The sequence below is a fragment of the Danio rerio genome, chromosome 10, assembly GCF_049306965.1.
Source record: "Danio rerio strain Tuebingen ecotype United States chromosome 10, GRCz12tu, whole genome shotgun sequence".
Lineage (NCBI taxonomy): Eukaryota > Metazoa > Chordata > Actinopteri > Cypriniformes > Danionidae > Danio > Danio rerio.
Window position 1 is genome coordinate 42,571,066 of NC_133185.1, and position 16,904 is coordinate 42,587,969.

Consider the following 16,904-nt stretch of genomic DNA (forward strand, 5'->3'; position numbering starts at 1 on the left):
ATAGCACCCTAGCTTTGTGACATTTCTATTTTACACACCGTTTCTATTTTTGCGACACATGTTTAGCTTGTGTCGCATGTTTTGCGTGCACTTCGAATTTTCGATTTTTTTCATGACATTTAGATTTTAGACACAGTTTCTATTTCTGCGACACATGTTTAGCTTGTGTCGCATGTTTTGGTGCACACTTCACATTTTCGATTTTTTTCGTGACATTTCTATTTTAGACACCGTTTCTATTTTTGCGACACATGTTTAGCTTATGTCACATGTTTTACGTGCACTTCACATTTTTTATTTTTTTCGTGACATTTCTATTTTAGACACCGTTTCTATTTTTGCGACACATGTTTAGCTTATGTCACATGTTTTACGTGCACTTCACATTTTTTATTTTTTTCGTGACATTTCTATTTTAGACACCGTTTCTATTTTTGCGACACATGTTTAGCTTGTGTCGCATGTTTTGCGTGCACTTCACATATTTGATTTTTTTCGTGACATTTAGGTTTTAGACACCGTTTCTATTTCTGCGACACATGTTTAGCTTGTGTCGCATGTTTTGCGTGCACACTTCACATTTTAGATTTTTTTCGTGACATTTCTATTTTAGACACCGTTTCTATTTTTGCGACACATGTTTAGCTTGTGTCGCATGTTTTGCGTGCACTTCACATTTTTTTTTTTTCGTGACATTTCTATTTTAGACACCGTTTCTATTTTTGCGACACATGTTTAGCTTGTGTCGCATGTTTTGCGTGCACTTCGAATTTTTGTTTTTTTTTCGTGACATTTAGATTTTAGACACCGTTTCTATTTCTGCGACACATGATTAGCTTGCATCGCATGTTTTTGTGCACACTTCACATTTTCGATTTTTTTCGTGACATTTCTATTTTAGACACCGTTTCTATTTTTGCGACACATGTTTAGCTTGCGCCGCATGTTTTGCGAAGGCACGGTGTAAGGCACTTGACCAGCCAGTGCACACAGCTGCCTCCTGACCAATCAGAGCACCCCAGGCCAACCGGTCGATCAAGAGAGCACATCAGCTTTCAGATTAATCAGCGCACGTACGGCCCATGAAGAGCACATCAGCTTTCAGATTAATAAGCGCACGTACGGCCACCTGACCAACCAGAGGACCCAGGGTCCAACTGACCAGTCAGAGCACACAAGGCAACCTGACCGATCATAGCACCCTAGCTTTGTGACATTTCTATTTTAGACAACGTTTCTATTTTTGCGACACATGTTTAGCTTGTGTCGCATGTTTTGCGTGCACTTCGAATTTTCGATTTTTTTCGTGACATTTAGATTTTAGACACCGTTTCTATTTCTGCGACACATGATTAGCTTGCGTCGCATGTTTTTGTGCACACTTCACATTTTCGATTTTTTTCTCGTGACATTTCTATTTTAGACACCGTTTCTATTTTTGCGACACATGTTTAGCTTGTGTCGCATGTTTTGGTGCACACTTCACATTTTCGATTTTTTTCGTGACATTTCTATTTTAGACACCGTTTCTATTTTTGCGACACATGTTTAGCTTGCGTCGCATGTTTTGCGAAGGCACGGTGTAAGGCACTTGACCAGCCAGTGCACACAGCTGCCTCCTGACCAATCAGAGCACCCCAGGCCAACCGGTCGATCAAGAGAGCACATCAGCTTTCAGATTAATCAGCGCACGTACGGCCCATGAAGAGCACATCAGCTTTCAGATTAATAAGCGCACGTACGGCCACCTGACCAACCAGAGGACCCAGGGTCCAACTGACCAGTCAGAGCACACAAGGCAACCTGACCGATCATAGCACCCTAGCTTTGTGACATTTCTATTTTAGACAACGTTTCTATTTTTGCGACACATGTTTAGCTTGTGTCGCATGTTTTGCGTGCACTTCACATATTTGATTTTTTTCGTGACATTTAGGTTTTAGACACCGTTTCTATTTCTGCGACACATGTTTAGCTTGTGTCGCATGTTTTGGTGCACACTTCACATTTTCGTTTTTTTTCGTGACATTTCTATTTTAGACACCGTTTCTATTTTTGCGACACATGTTTAGCTTGTGTCGCATGTTTTGGTGCACACTTCACATTTTCGATTTTTTTCGTGACATTTCTATTTTAGACACCGTTTCTATTTTTGCGACACATGTTTAGCTTATGTCACATGTTTTACGTGCACTTCACATTTTTTATTTTTTTCGTGACATTTCTATTTTAGACACCGTTTCTATTTTTGCGACACATGTTTAGCTTGTGTCGCATGTTTTGCGTGCACTTCGAATTTTCGATTTTTTTCGTGACATTTAGATTTTAGACACCGTTTCTATTTCTGCGACACATGATTAGCTTGTGTCGCATGTTTTTGTGCACACTTCACATTTTCGATTTTTTTCGTGACATTTCTATTTTAGACACCGTTTCTATTTTTGCGACACATGTTTAGCTTGTGTCGCATGTTTTGCGAAGGCACGGTGTAAGGCACTTGACCAGCCAGTGCACACAGCTGCCTCCTGACCAATCAGAGCACCCCAGGCCAACCGGTCGATCAAGAGAGCACATCAGCTTTCAGATTAATCAGCGCACGTACGGCCCATGAAGAGCACATCAGCTTTCAGATTAATAAGCGCACGTACGGCCACCTGACCAACCAGAGGACCCAGGGTCCAACTGACCAGTCAGAGCACACAAGGCAACCTGACCGATCATAGCACCCTAGCTTTGTGACATTTCTATTTTACACACCGTTTCTATTTTTGCGACACATGTTTAGCTTGTGTCGCATGTTTTGCGTGCACTTCACATTTTTTATTTTTTTTGTGACATTTCTATTTTAGACACCGTTTCTATTTTTGCGACACATGTTTAGCTTGTGTCGCATGTTTTGTGTGCACTTCGAATTTTCGATTTTTTTCGTGACATTTAGATTTTAGACACCGTTTCTATTTCTGCGACACATGATTAGCTTGCGTCGCATGTTTTTGTGCACACTTCACATTTTCGATTTTTGTCGTGACATTTCTATTTTAGACACCGTTTCTATTTTTGCGACACATGTTTAGCTTGCGTCGCATGTTTTGGTGCACACTTCACATTTTCGATGTTTTTCATGACATTTCTATTTTAGACACCGTTTCTATTTTTGCGACACATGTTTAGCTTGTGTCGCATGTTTTGGTGCACACTTCACATTTTCGATTTTTTTCATGACATTTCTATTTTAGACACCGTTTCTATTTTTGCGACACATGTTTAGCTTGCGTCGCATGTTTTGCGAAGGCACGGTGTAAGGCACTTGACCAGCCAGTGCACACAGCTGCCTCCTGACCAATCAGAGCACCCCAGGCCAACCGGTCGATCAAGAGAGCACATCAGCTTTCAGATTAATCAGCGCACGTACGGCCCATGAAGAGCACATCAGCTTTCAGATTAATAAGCGCACGTACGGCCACCTGACCAACCAGAGGACCCAGGGTCCAACTGACCAGTCAGAGCACACAAGGCAACCTGACCGATCATAGCACCCTAGCTTTGTGACATTTCTATTTTACACACCGTTTCTATTTTTGCGACACATGTTTAGCTTGTGTCGCATGTTTTGGTGCACACTTCACATTTTCGATTTTTTTCGTGACATTTCTATTTTAGACACCGTTTCTATTTTTGCGACACATGTTTAGCTTATGTCACATGTTTTACGTGCACTTCACATTTTTTATTTTTTTCGTGACATTTCTATTTTAGACACCGTTTCTATTTTTGCGACACATGTTTAGCTTGTGTCGCATGTTTTGCGTGCACTTCGAATTTTAGATTTTTTTCGTGACATTTCTATTTTAGACACCGTTTCTATTTTTGCGACACATGTTTAGCTTGTGTCGCATGTTTTGGTGCACACTTCACATTTTCGATTTTTTTCGTGACATTTCTATTTTAGACACCGTTTCTATTTTTGCGACACATGTTTAGCTTGCGTCGCATGTTTTGCGAAGGCACGGTGTAAGGCACTTGACCAGCCAGTGCACACAGCTGCCTCCTGACCAATCAGAGCACCCCAGGCCAACCGGTCGATCAAGAGAGCACATCAGCTTTCAGATTAATCAGCGCACGTACGGCCCATGAAGAGCACATCAGCTTTCAGATTAATAAGCGCACGTACGGCCACCTGACCAACCAGAGGACCCAGGGTCCAACTGACCAGTCAGAGCACACAAGGCAACCTGACCGATCATAGCACCCTAGCTTTGTGACATTTCTATTTTACACACCGTTTCTATTTTTGCGACACATGTTTAGCTTGTGTCGCATGTTTTGCGTGCACTTCACATATTTGATTTTTTTCGTGACATTTAGGTTTTAGACACCGTTTCTATTTCTGCGACACATGTTTAGCTTGTGTCGCATGTTTTGCGTGCACACTTCACATTTTAGATTTTTTTCGTGACATTTCTATTTTAGACACCGTTTCTATTTTTGCGACACATGTTTAGCTTGTGTCGCATGTTTTGCGTGCACTTCACATTTTTTTTTTTTTTCGTGACATTTCTATTTTAGACACCGTTTCTATTTTTGCGACACATGTTTAGCTTGTGTCGCATGTTTTGCGTGCACTTTGAATTTTCGTTTTTTTTCGAGACATTTAGATTTTAGACACCGTTTCTATTTCTGCGACACATGATTAGCTTGCGTCGCATGTTTTTGTGCACACTTCACATTTTCGATTTTTTTCGTGACATTTCTATTTTAGACACCGTTTTTATTTTTGCGACACATGTTTAGCTTGCGCCGCATGTTTTGCGAAGGCACGGTGTAAGGCACTTGACCAGCCAGTGCACACAGCTGCCTCCTGACCAATCAGAGCACCCCAGGCCAACCGGTCGATCAAGAGAGCACATCAGCTTTCAGATTAATCAGCGCACGTACGGCCCATGAAGAGCACATCAGCTTTCAGATTAATAAGCGCACGTACGGCCACCTGACCAACCAGAGGACCCAGGGTCCAACTGACCAGTCAGAGCACACAAGGCAACCTGACCGATCATAGCACCCTAGCTTTGTGACATTTCTATTTTACACACCGTTTCTATTTTTGCGACACATGTTTAGCTTGTGTCGCATGTTTTGCGTGCACTTCACATTTTTTATTTTTTTTGTGACATTTCTATTTTAGACACCGTTTCTATTTTTGCGACACATGTTTAGCTTGTGTCGCATGTTTTGTGTGCACTTCGAATTTTCGATTTTTTTCGTGACATTTAGATTTTAGACACCGTTTCTATTTCTGCGACACATGATTAGCTTGCGTCGCATGTTTTGCGTGCACTTCACATTTTTTATTTTTTTTGTGACATTTCTATTTTAGACACCGTTTCTATTTTTGCGACACATGTTTAGCTTGTGTCGCATGTTTTGTGTGCACTTCGAATTTTCGATTTTTTTCGTGACATTTAGATTTTAGACACCGTTTCTATTTCTGCGACACATGATTAGCTTGCGTCGCATGTTTTTGTGCACACTTCACATTTTCGATTTTTGTCGTGACATTTCTATTTTAGACACCGTTTCTATTTTTGCGACACATGTTTAGCTTGCGTCGCATGTTTTGGTGCACACTTCACATTTTCGATGTTTTTCATGACATTTCTATTTTAGACACCGTTTCTATTTTTGCGACACATGTTTAGCTTGTGTCGCATGTTTTGGTGCACACTTCACATTTTCGATTTTTTTCATGACATTTCTATTTTAGACACCGTTTCTATTTTTGCGACACATGTTTAGCTTGCGTCGCATGTTTTGCGAAGGCACGGTGTAAGGCACTTGACCAGCCAGTGCACACAGCTGCCTCCTGACCAATCAGAGCACCCCAGGCCAACCGGTCGATCAAGAGAGCACATCAGCTTTCAGATTAATCAGCGCACGTACGGCCCATGAAGAGCACATCAGCTTTCAGATTAATAAGCGCACGTACGGCCACCTGACCAACCAGAGGACCCAGGGTCCAACTGACCAGTCAGAGCACACAAGGCAACCTGACCGATCATAGCACCCTAGCTTTGTGACATTTCTATTTTACACACCGTTTCTATTTTTGCGACACATGTTTAGCTTGTGTCGCATGTTTTGCGTGCACTTCGAATTTTCGATTTTTTTCATGACATTTAGATTTTAGACACAGTTTCTATTTCTGCGACACATGTTTAGCTTGTGTCGCATGTTTTGGTGCACACTTCACATTTTCGATTTTTTTCGTGACATTTCTATTTTAGACACCGTTTCTATTTTTGCGACACATGTTTAGCTTATGTCACATGTTTTACGTGCACTTCACATTTTTTATTTTTTTCGTGACATTTCTATTTTAGACACCGTTTCTATTTTTGCGACACATGTTTAGCTTGTGTCGCATGTTTTGCGTGCACTTCGAATTTTAGATTTTTTTCGTGACATTTCTATTTTAGACACCGTTTCTATTTTTGCGACACATGTTTAGCTTGTGTCGCATGTTTTGGTGCACACTTCACATTTTCGATTTTTTTCGTGACATTTCTATTTTAGACACCGTTTCTATTTTTGCGACACATGTTTAGCTTGCGTCGCATGTTTTGCGAAGGCACGGTGTAAGGCACTTGACCAGCCAGTGCACACAGCTGCCTCCTGACCAATCAGAGCACCCCAGGCCAACCGGTCGATCAAGAGAGCACATCAGCTTTCAGATTAATCAGCGCACGTACGGCCCATGAAGAGCACATCAGCTTTCAGATTAATAAGCGCACGTACGGCCACCTGACCAACCAGAGGACCCAGGGTCCAACTGACCAGTCAGAGCACACAAGGCAACCTGACCGATCATAGCACCCTAGCTTTGTGACATTTCTATTTTACACACCGTTTCTATTTTTGCGACACATGTTTAGCTTGTGTCGCATGTTTTGCGTGCACTTCACATATTTGATTTTTTTCGTGACATTTAGGTTTTAGACACCGTTTCTATTTCTGCGACACATGTTTAGCTTGTGTCGCATGTTTTGCGTGCACACTTCACATTTTAGATTTTTTTCGTGACATTTCTATTTTAGACACCGTTTCTATTTTTGCGACACATGTTTAGCTTGTGTCGCATGTTTTGCGTGCACTTCACATTTTTTTTTTTTTTCGTGACATTTCTATTTTAGACACCGTTTCTATTTTTGCGACACATGTTTAGCTTGTGTCGCATGTTTTGCGTGCACTTCACATTTTTGTTTTTTTTTCGTGACATTTAGATTTTAGACACCGTTTCTATTTCTGCGACACATGATTAGCTTGCATCGCATGTTTTTGTGCACACTTCACATTTTCGATTTTTTTCGTGACATTTCTATTTTAGACACCGTTTCTATTTTTGCGACACATGTTTAGCTTGCGCCGCATGTTTTGCGAAGGCACGGTGTAAGGCACTTGACCAGCCAGTGCACACAGCTGCCTCCTGACCAATCAGAGCACCCCAGGCCAACCGGTCGATCAAGAGAGCACATCAGCTTTCAGATTAATCAGCGCACGTACGGCCCATGAAGAGCACATCAGCTTTCAGATTAATAAGCGCACGTACGGCCACCTGACCAACCAGAGGACCCAGGGTCCAACTGACCAGTCAGAGCACACAAGGCAACCTGACCGATCATAGCACCCTAGCTTTGTGACATTTCTATTTTACACACCGTTTCTATTTTTGCGACACATGTTTAGCTTGTGTCGCATGTTTTGCGTGCACTTCACATATTTGATTTTTTTCGTGACATTTAGGTTTTAGACACCGTTTCTATTTCTGCGACACATGTTTAGCTTGTGTCGCATGTTTTGCGTGCACACTTCACATTTTAGATTTTTTTCGTGACATTTCTATTTTAGACACCGTTTCTATTTTTGCGACACATGTTTAGCTTGTGTCGCATGTTTTGCGTGCACTTCACATTTTTTTTTTTTTTCGTGACATTTCTATTTTAGACACCGTTTCTATTTTTGCGACACATGTTTAGCTTGTGTCGCATGTTTTGCGTGCACTTCACATTTTTGTTTTTTTTTCGTGACATTTAGATTTTAGACACCGTTTCTATTTCTGCGACACATGATTAGCTTGCATCGCATGTTTTTGTGCACACTTCACATTTTCGATTTTTTTCGTGACATTTCTATTTTAGACACCGTTTCTATTTTTGCGACACATGTTTAGCTTGCGCCGCATGTTTTGCGAAGGCACGGTGTAAGGCACTTGACCAGCCAGTGCACACAGCTGCCTCCTGACCAATCAGAGCACCCCAGGCCAACCGGTCGATCAAGAGAGCACATCAGCTTTCAGATTAATCAGCGCACGTACGGCCCATGAAGAGCACATCAGCTTTCAGATTAATAAGCGCACGTACGGCCACCTGACCAACCAGAGGACCCAGGGTCCAACTGACCAGTCAGAGCACACAAGGCAACCTGACCGATCATAGCACCCTAGCTTTGTGACATTTCTATTTTAGACAACGTTTCTATTTTTGCGACACATGTTTAGCTTGTGTCGCATGTTTTGCGTGCACTTCGAATTTTCGATTTTTTTCGTGACATTTAGATTTTAGACACCGTTTCTATTTCTGCGACACATGATTAGCTTGCGTCGCATGTTTTTGTGCACACTTCACATTTTCGATTTTTTTCGTGACATTTCTATTTTAGACACCGTTTCTATTTTTGCGACACATGTTTAGCTTGTGTCGCATGTTTTGGTGCACACTTCACATTTTCGATTTTTTTCGTGACATTTCTATTTTAGACACCGTTTCTATTTTTGCGACACATGTTTAGCTTGCGTCGCATGTTTTGCGAAGGCACGGTGTAAGGCACTTGACCAGCCAGTGCACACAGCTGCCTCCTGACCAATCAGAGCACCCCAGGCCAACCGGTCGATCAAGAGAGCACATCAGCTTTCAGATTAATCAGCGCACGTACGGCCCATGAAGAGCACATCAGCTTTCAGATTAATAAGCGCACGTACGGCCACCTGACCAACCAGAGGACCCAGGGTCCAACTGACCAGTCAGAGCACACAAGGCAACCTGACCGATCATAGCACCCTAGCTTTGTGACATTTCTATTTTAGACAACGTTTCTATTTTTGCGACACATGTTTAGCTTGTGTCGCATGTTTTGCGTGCACTTCACATATTTGATTTTTTTCGTGACATTTAGGTTTTAGACACCGTTTCTATTTCTGCGACACATGTTTAGCTTGTGTCGCATGTTTTGGTGCACACTTCACATTTTCGTTTTTTTTCGTGACATTTCTATTTTAGACACCGTTTCTATTTTTGCGACACATGTTTAGCTTGTGTCGCATGTTTTGGTGCACACTTCACATTTTCGATTTTTTTCGTGACATTTCTATTTTAGACACCGTTTCTATTTTTGCGACACATGTTTAGCTTATGTCACATGTTTTACGTGCACTTCACATTTTTTATTTTTTTCGTGACATTTCTATTTTAGACACCGTTTCTATTTTTGCGACACATGTTTAGCTTGTGTCGCATGTTTTGCGTGCACTTCACATTTTTTATTTTTTTCGTGACATTTCTATTTTAGACACCGTTTCTATTTTTGCGACACATGTTTAGCTTGTGTCGCATGTTTTGCGTGCACTTTGAATTTTCGTTTTTTTTCGAGACATTTAGATTTTAGACACCGTTTCTATTTCTGCGACACATGATTAGCTTGCGTCGCATGTTTTTGTGCACACTTCACATTTTCGATTTTTTTCGTGACATTTCTATTTTAGACACCGTTTCTATTTTTGCGACACATGTTTAGCTTGCGCCGCATGTTTTGCGAAGGCACGGTGTAAGGCACTTGACCAGCCAGTGCACACAGCTGCCTCCTGACCAATCAGAGCACCCCAGGCCAACCGGTCGATCAAGAGAGCACATCAGCTTTCAGATTAATCAGCGCACGTACGGCCCATGAAGAGCACATCAGCTTTCAGATTAATAAGCGCACGTACGGCCACCTGACCAACCAGAGGACCCAGGGTCCAACTGACCAGTCAGAGCACACAAGGCAACCTGACCGATCATAGCACCCTAGCTTTGTGACATTTCTATTTTACACACCGTTTCTATTTTTGCGACACATGTTTAGCTTGTGTCGCATGTTTTGCGTGCACTTCGAATTTTCGATTTTTTTCATGACATTTAGATTTTAAACACAGTTTCTATTTCTGCGACACATGTTTAGCTTGTGTCGCATGTTTTGGTGCACACTTCACATTTTCGATTTTTTTCGTGACATTTCTATTTTAGACACCGTTTCTATTTTTGCGACACATGTTTAGCTTATGTCACATGTTTTACGTGCACTTCACATTTTTTATTTTTTTCGTGACATTTCTATTTTAGACACCGTTTCTATTTTTGCGACACATGTTTAGCTTGTGTCGCATGTTTTGGTGCACACTTCACATTTTCGATTTTTTTCGTGACATTTCTATTTTAGACACCGTTTCTATTTTTGCGACACATGTTTAGCTTGCGTCGCATGTTTTGTGAAGGCACGGTGTAAGGCACTTGACCAGCCAGTGCACACAGCTGCCTCCTGACCAATCAGAGCACCCCAGGCCAACCGGTCGATCAAGAGAGCACATCAGCTTTCAGATTAATCAGCGCACGTACGGCCCATGAAGAGCACATCAGCTTTCAGATTAATAAGCGCACGTACGGCCACCTGACCAACCAGAGGACCCAGGGTCCAACTGACCAGTCAGAGCACACAAGGCAACCTGACCGATCATAGCACCCTAGCTTTGTGACATTTCTATTTTAGACAACGTTTCTATTTTTGCGACACATGTTTAGCTTGTGTCGCATGTTTTGCGTGCACTTCACATATTTGATTTTTTTCGTGACATTTAGGTTTTAGACACCGTTTCTATTTCTGCGACACATGTTTAGCTTGTGTCGCATGTTTTGGTGCACACTTCACATTTTCGTTTTTTTTCGTGACATTTCTATTTTAGACACCGTTTCTATTTTTGCGACACATGTTTAGCTTGTGTCGCATGTTTTGGTGCACACTTCACATTTTCGATTTTTTTCGTGACATTTCTATTTTAGACACCGTTTCTATTTTTGCGACACATGTTTAGCTTATGTCACATGTTTTACGTGCACTTCACATTTTTTATTTTTTTCGTGACATTTCTATTTTAGACACCGTTTCTATTTTTGCGACACATGTTTAGCTTGTGTCGCATGTTTTGCGTGCACTTCACATTTTTTATTTTTTTCGTGACATTTCTATTTTAGACACCGTTTCTATTTTTGCGACACATGTTTAGCTTGTGTCGCATGTTTTGCGTGCACTTTGAATTTTCGTTTTTTTTCGAGACATTTAGATTTTAGACACCGTTTCTATTTCTGCGACACATGATTAGCTTGCGTCGCATGTTTTTGTGCACACTTCACATTTTCGATTTTTTTCGTGACATTTCTATTTTAGACACCGTTTCTATTTTTGCGACACATGTTTAGCTTGCGCCGCATGTTTTGCGAAGGCACGGTGTAAGGCACTTGACCAGCCAGTGCACACAGCTGCCTCCTGACCAATCAGAGCACCCCAGGCCAACCGGTCGATCAAGAGAGCACATCAGCTTTCAGATTAATCAGCGCACGTACGGCCCATGAAGAGCACATCAGCTTTCAGATTAATAAGCGCACGTACGGCCACCTGACCAACCAGAGGACCCAGGGTCCAACTGACCAGTCAGAGCACACAAGGCAACCTGACCGATCATAGCACCCTAGCTTTGTGACATTTCTATTTTACACACCGTTTCTATTTTTGCGACACATGTTTAGCTTGTGTCGCATGTTTTGCGTGCACTTCGAATTTTCGATTTTTTTCATGACATTTAGATTTTAAACACAGTTTCTATTTCTGCGACACATGTTTAGCTTGTGTCGCATGTTTTGGTGCACACTTCACATTTTTTATTTTTTTCGTGACATTTCTATTTTAGACACCGTTTCTATTTTTGCGACACATGTTTAGCTTGTGTCGCATGTTTTGCGTGCACTTCGAATTTTAGATTTTTTTCGTGACATTTCTATTTTAGACACCGTTTCTATTTTTGCGACACATGTTTAGCTTGTGTCGCATGTTTTGGTGCACACTTCACATTTTCGATTTTTTTCGTGACATTTCTATTTTAGACACCGTTTCTATTTTTGCGACACATGTTTAGCTTGCGTCGCATGTTTTGTGAAGGCACGGTGTAAGGCACTTGACCAGCCAGTGCACACAGCTGCCTCCTGACCAATCAGAGCACCCCAGGCCAACCGGTCGATCAAGAGAGCACATCAGCTTTCAGATTAATCAGCGCACGTACGGCCCATGAAGAGCACATCAGCTTTCAGATTAATAAGCGCACGTACGGCCACCTGACCAACCAGAGGACCCAGGGTCCAACTGACCAGTCAGAGCACACAAGGCAACCTGACCGATCATAGCACCCTAGCTTTGTGACATTTCTATTTTACACACCGTTTCTATTTTTGCGACACATGTTTAGCTTGTGTCGCATGTTTTGCGTGCACTTCACATATTTGATTTTTTCGTGACATTTAGGTTTTAGACACCGTTTCTATTTCTGCGACACATGTTTAGCTTGTGTCGCATGTTTTGCGTGCACACTTCACATTTTAGATTTTTTTCGTGACATTTCTATTTTAGACACCGTTTCTATTTTTGCGACACATGTTTAGCTTGTGTCGCATGTTTTGCGTGCACTTCACATTTTTTTTTTTCGTGACATTTCTATTTTAGACACCGTTTCTATTTTTGCGACACATGTTTAGCTTGTGTCGCATGTTTTGCGTGCACTTCGAATTTTTGTTTTTTTTTCGTGACATTTAGATTTTAGACACCGTTTCTATTTCTGCGACACATGATTAGCTTGCATCGCATGTTTTTGTGCACACTTCACATTTTCGATTTTTTTCGTGACATTTCTATTTTAGACACCGTTTCTATTTTTGCGACACATGTTTAGCTTGCGCCGCATGTTTTGCGAAGGCACGGTGTAAGGCACTTGACCAGCCAGTGCACACAGCTGCCTCCTGACCAATCAGAGCACCCCAGGCCAACCGGTCGATCAAGAGAGCACATCAGCTTTCAGATTAATCAGCGCACGTACGGCCCATGAAGAGCACATCAGCTTTCAGATTAATAAGCGCACGTACGGCCACCTGACCAACCAGAGGACCCAGGGTCCAACTGACCAGTCAGAGCACACAAGGCAACCTGACCGATCATAGCACCCTAGCTTTGTGACATTTCTATTTTAGACAACGTTTCTATTTTTGCGACACATGTTTAGCTTGTGTCGCATGTTTTGCGTGCACTTCGAATTTTCGATTTTTTTCGTGACATTTAGATTTTAGACACCGTTTCTATTTCTGCGACACATGATTAGCTTGCGTCGCATGTTTTTGTGCACACTTCACATTTTCGATTTTTTTCTCGTGACATTTCTATTTTAGACACCGTTTCTATTTTTGCGACACATGTTTAGCTTGTGTCGCATGTTTTGGTGCACACTTCACATTTTCGATTTTTTTCGTGACATTTCTATTTTAGACACCGTTTCTATTTTTGCGACACATGTTTAGCTTGCGTCGCATGTTTTGCGAAGGCACGGTGTAAGGCACTTGACCAGCCAGTGCACACAGCTGCCTCCTGACCAATCAGAGCACCCCAGGCCAACCGGTCGATCAAGAGAGCACATCAGCTTTCAGATTAATCAGCGCACGTACGGCCCATGAAGAGCACATCAGCTTTCAGATTAATAAGCGCACGTACGGCCACCTGACCAACCAGAGGACCCAGGGTCCAACTGACCAGTCAGAGCACACAAGGCAACCTGACCGATCATAGCACCCTAGCTTTGTGACATTTCTATTTTAGACAACGTTTCTATTTTTGCGACACATGTTTAGCTTGTGTCGCATGTTTTGCGTGCACTTCACATATTTGATTTTTTTCGTGACATTTAGGTTTTAGACACCGTTTCTATTTTTGCGACACATGTTTAGCTTGTGTCGCATGTTTTGGTGCACACTTCACATTTTCGATTTTTTTCGTGACATTTCTATTTTAGACACCGTTTCTATTTTTGCGACACATGTTTAGCTTATGTCACATGTTTTACGTGCACTTCACATTTTTTATTTTTTTCGTGACATTTCTATTTTAGACACCGTTTCTATTTTTGCGACACATGTTTAGCTTGTGTCGCATGTTTTGCGTGCACTTCACATTTTTTATTTTTTTCGTGACATTTCTATTTTAGACACCGTTTCTATTTTTGCGACACATGTTTAGCTTGTGTCGCATGTTTTGCGTGCACTTTGAATTTTCGTTTTTTTTCGAGACATTTAGATTTTAGACACCGTTTCTATTTTTGCGACACATCTTTAGCTTGCGCCGCATGTTTTGCGAAGGCACGGTGTAATATACTTGACCAGCCAGTGCACACAGCTGCCTCCTGACCAATCAGAGCACCCCAGGCCAACCGGTCGATCAAGAGAGCACATCAGCTTTCAGATTAATCAGCGCACGTACGGCCCATGAAGAGCACATCAGCTTTCAGATTAATAAGCGCACGTACGGCCACCTGACCAACCAGAGGACCCAGGGTCCAACTGACCAGTCAGAGCACACAAGGCAACCTGACCGATCATAGCACCCTAGCTTTGTGACATTTCTATTTTACACACCGTTTCTATTTTTGCGACACATGTTTAGCTTGTGTCGCATGTTTTGCGTGCACTTCGAATTTTCGATTTTTTTCATGACATTTAGATTTTAGACACAGTTTCTATTTCTGCGACACATGTTTAGCTTGTGTCGCATGTTTTGGTGCACACTTCACATTTTCGATTTTTTTCGTGACATTTCTATTTTAGACACCGTTTCTATTTTTGCGACACATGTTTAGCTTGTGTCGCATGTTTTGCGTGCACTTCGAATTTTAGATTTTTTTCGTGACATTTCTATTTTAGACACCGTTTCTATTTTTGCGACACATGTTTAGCTTGTGTCGCATGTTTTGCGTGCACTTCACATTTTTGTTTTTTTTTCGTGACATTTAGATTTTAGACACCGTTTCTATTTCTGCGACACATGATTAGCTTGCATCGCATGTTTTTGTGCACACTTCACATTTTCGATTTTTTTCGTGACATTTCTATTTTAGACACCGTTTCTATTTTTGCGACACATGTTTAGCTTGCGCCGCATGTTTTGCGAAGGCACGGTGTAAGGCACTTGACCAGCCAGTGCACACAGCTGCCTCCTGACCAATCAGAGCACCCCAGGCCAACCGGTCGATCAAGAGAGCACATCAGCTTTCAGATTAATCAGCGCACGTACGGCCCATGAAGAGCACATCAGCTTTCAGATTAATAAGCGCACGTACGGCCACCTGACCAACCAGAGGACCCAGGGTCCAACTGACCAGTCAGAGCACACAAGGCAACCTGACCGATCATAGCACCCTAGCTTTGTGACATTTCTATTTTAGACAACGTTTCTATTTTTGCGACACATGTTTAGCTGGTGTCGCATGTTTTGCGTGCACTTCGAATTTTCGATTTTTTTCGTGACATTTAGATTTTAGACACCGTTTCTATTTCTGCGACACATGATTAGCTTGCGTCGCATGTTTTTGTGCACACTTCACATTTTCGATTTTTTTCTCGTGACATTTCTATTTTAGACACCGTTTCTATTTTTGCGACACATGTTTAGCTTGTGTCGCATGTTTTGGTGCACACTTCACATTTTCGATTTTTTTCGTGACATTTCTATTTTAGACACCGTTTCTATTTTTGCGACACATGTTTAGCTTGCGTCGCATGTTTTGCGAAGGCACGGTGTAAGGCACTTGACCAGCCAGTGCACACAGCTGCCTCCTGACCAATCAGAGCACCCCAGGCCAACCGGTCGATCAAGAGAGCACATCAGCTTTCAGATTAATCAGCGCACGTACGGCCCATGAAGAGCACATCAGCTTTCAGATTAATAAGCGCACGTACGGCCACCTGACCAACCAGAGGACCCAGGGTCCAACTGACCAGTCAGAGCACACAAGGCAACCTGACCGATCATAGCACCCTAGCTTTGTGACATTTCTATTTTAGACAACGTTTCTATTTTTGCGACACATGTTTAGCTTGTGTCGCATGTTTTGCGTGCACTTCACATATTTGATTTTTTTCGTGACATTTAGGTTTTAGACACCGTTTCTATTTCTGCGACACATGTTTAGCTTGTGTCGCATGTTTTGGTGCACACTTCACATTTTCGTTTTTTTTCGTGACATTTCTATTTTAGACACCGTTTCTATTTTTGCGACACATGTTTAGCTTGTGTCGCATGTTTTGGTGCACACTTCACATTTTCGATTTTTTTCGTGACATTTCTATTTTAGACACCGTTTCTATTTTTGCGACACATGTTTAGCTTATGTCACATGTTTTACGTGCACTTCACATTTTTTATTTTTTTCGTGACATTTCTATTTTAGACACCGTTTCTATTTTTGCGACACATGTTTAGCTTGTGTCGCATGTTTTGCGTGCACTTCACATTTTTTATTTTTTTCGTGACATTTCTATTTTAGACACCGTTTCTATTTTTGCGACACATGTTTAGCTTGTGTCGCATGTTTTGCGTGCACTTTGAATTTTCGTTTTTTTTCGAGACATTTAGATTTTAGACACCGTTTCTATTTCTGCGACACATGATTAGCTTGCGTCGCATGTTTTTGTGCACACTTCACATTTTCGATTTTTTTCGTGACATTTCTATTTTAG

General features: G+C 41.7%; 1 long non-coding RNA gene across 1 annotated transcript in view; it reads right to left on the reverse strand.

Annotated features, from left to right (window-relative positions):
- Window positions 1-16,904, reverse strand: part of si:dkey-65j4.2 — a 123,278-nt gene that overhangs the window by 86,543 nt on the left and 19,831 nt on the right. The gene's annotated exons all lie outside the window — the stretch shown is intronic.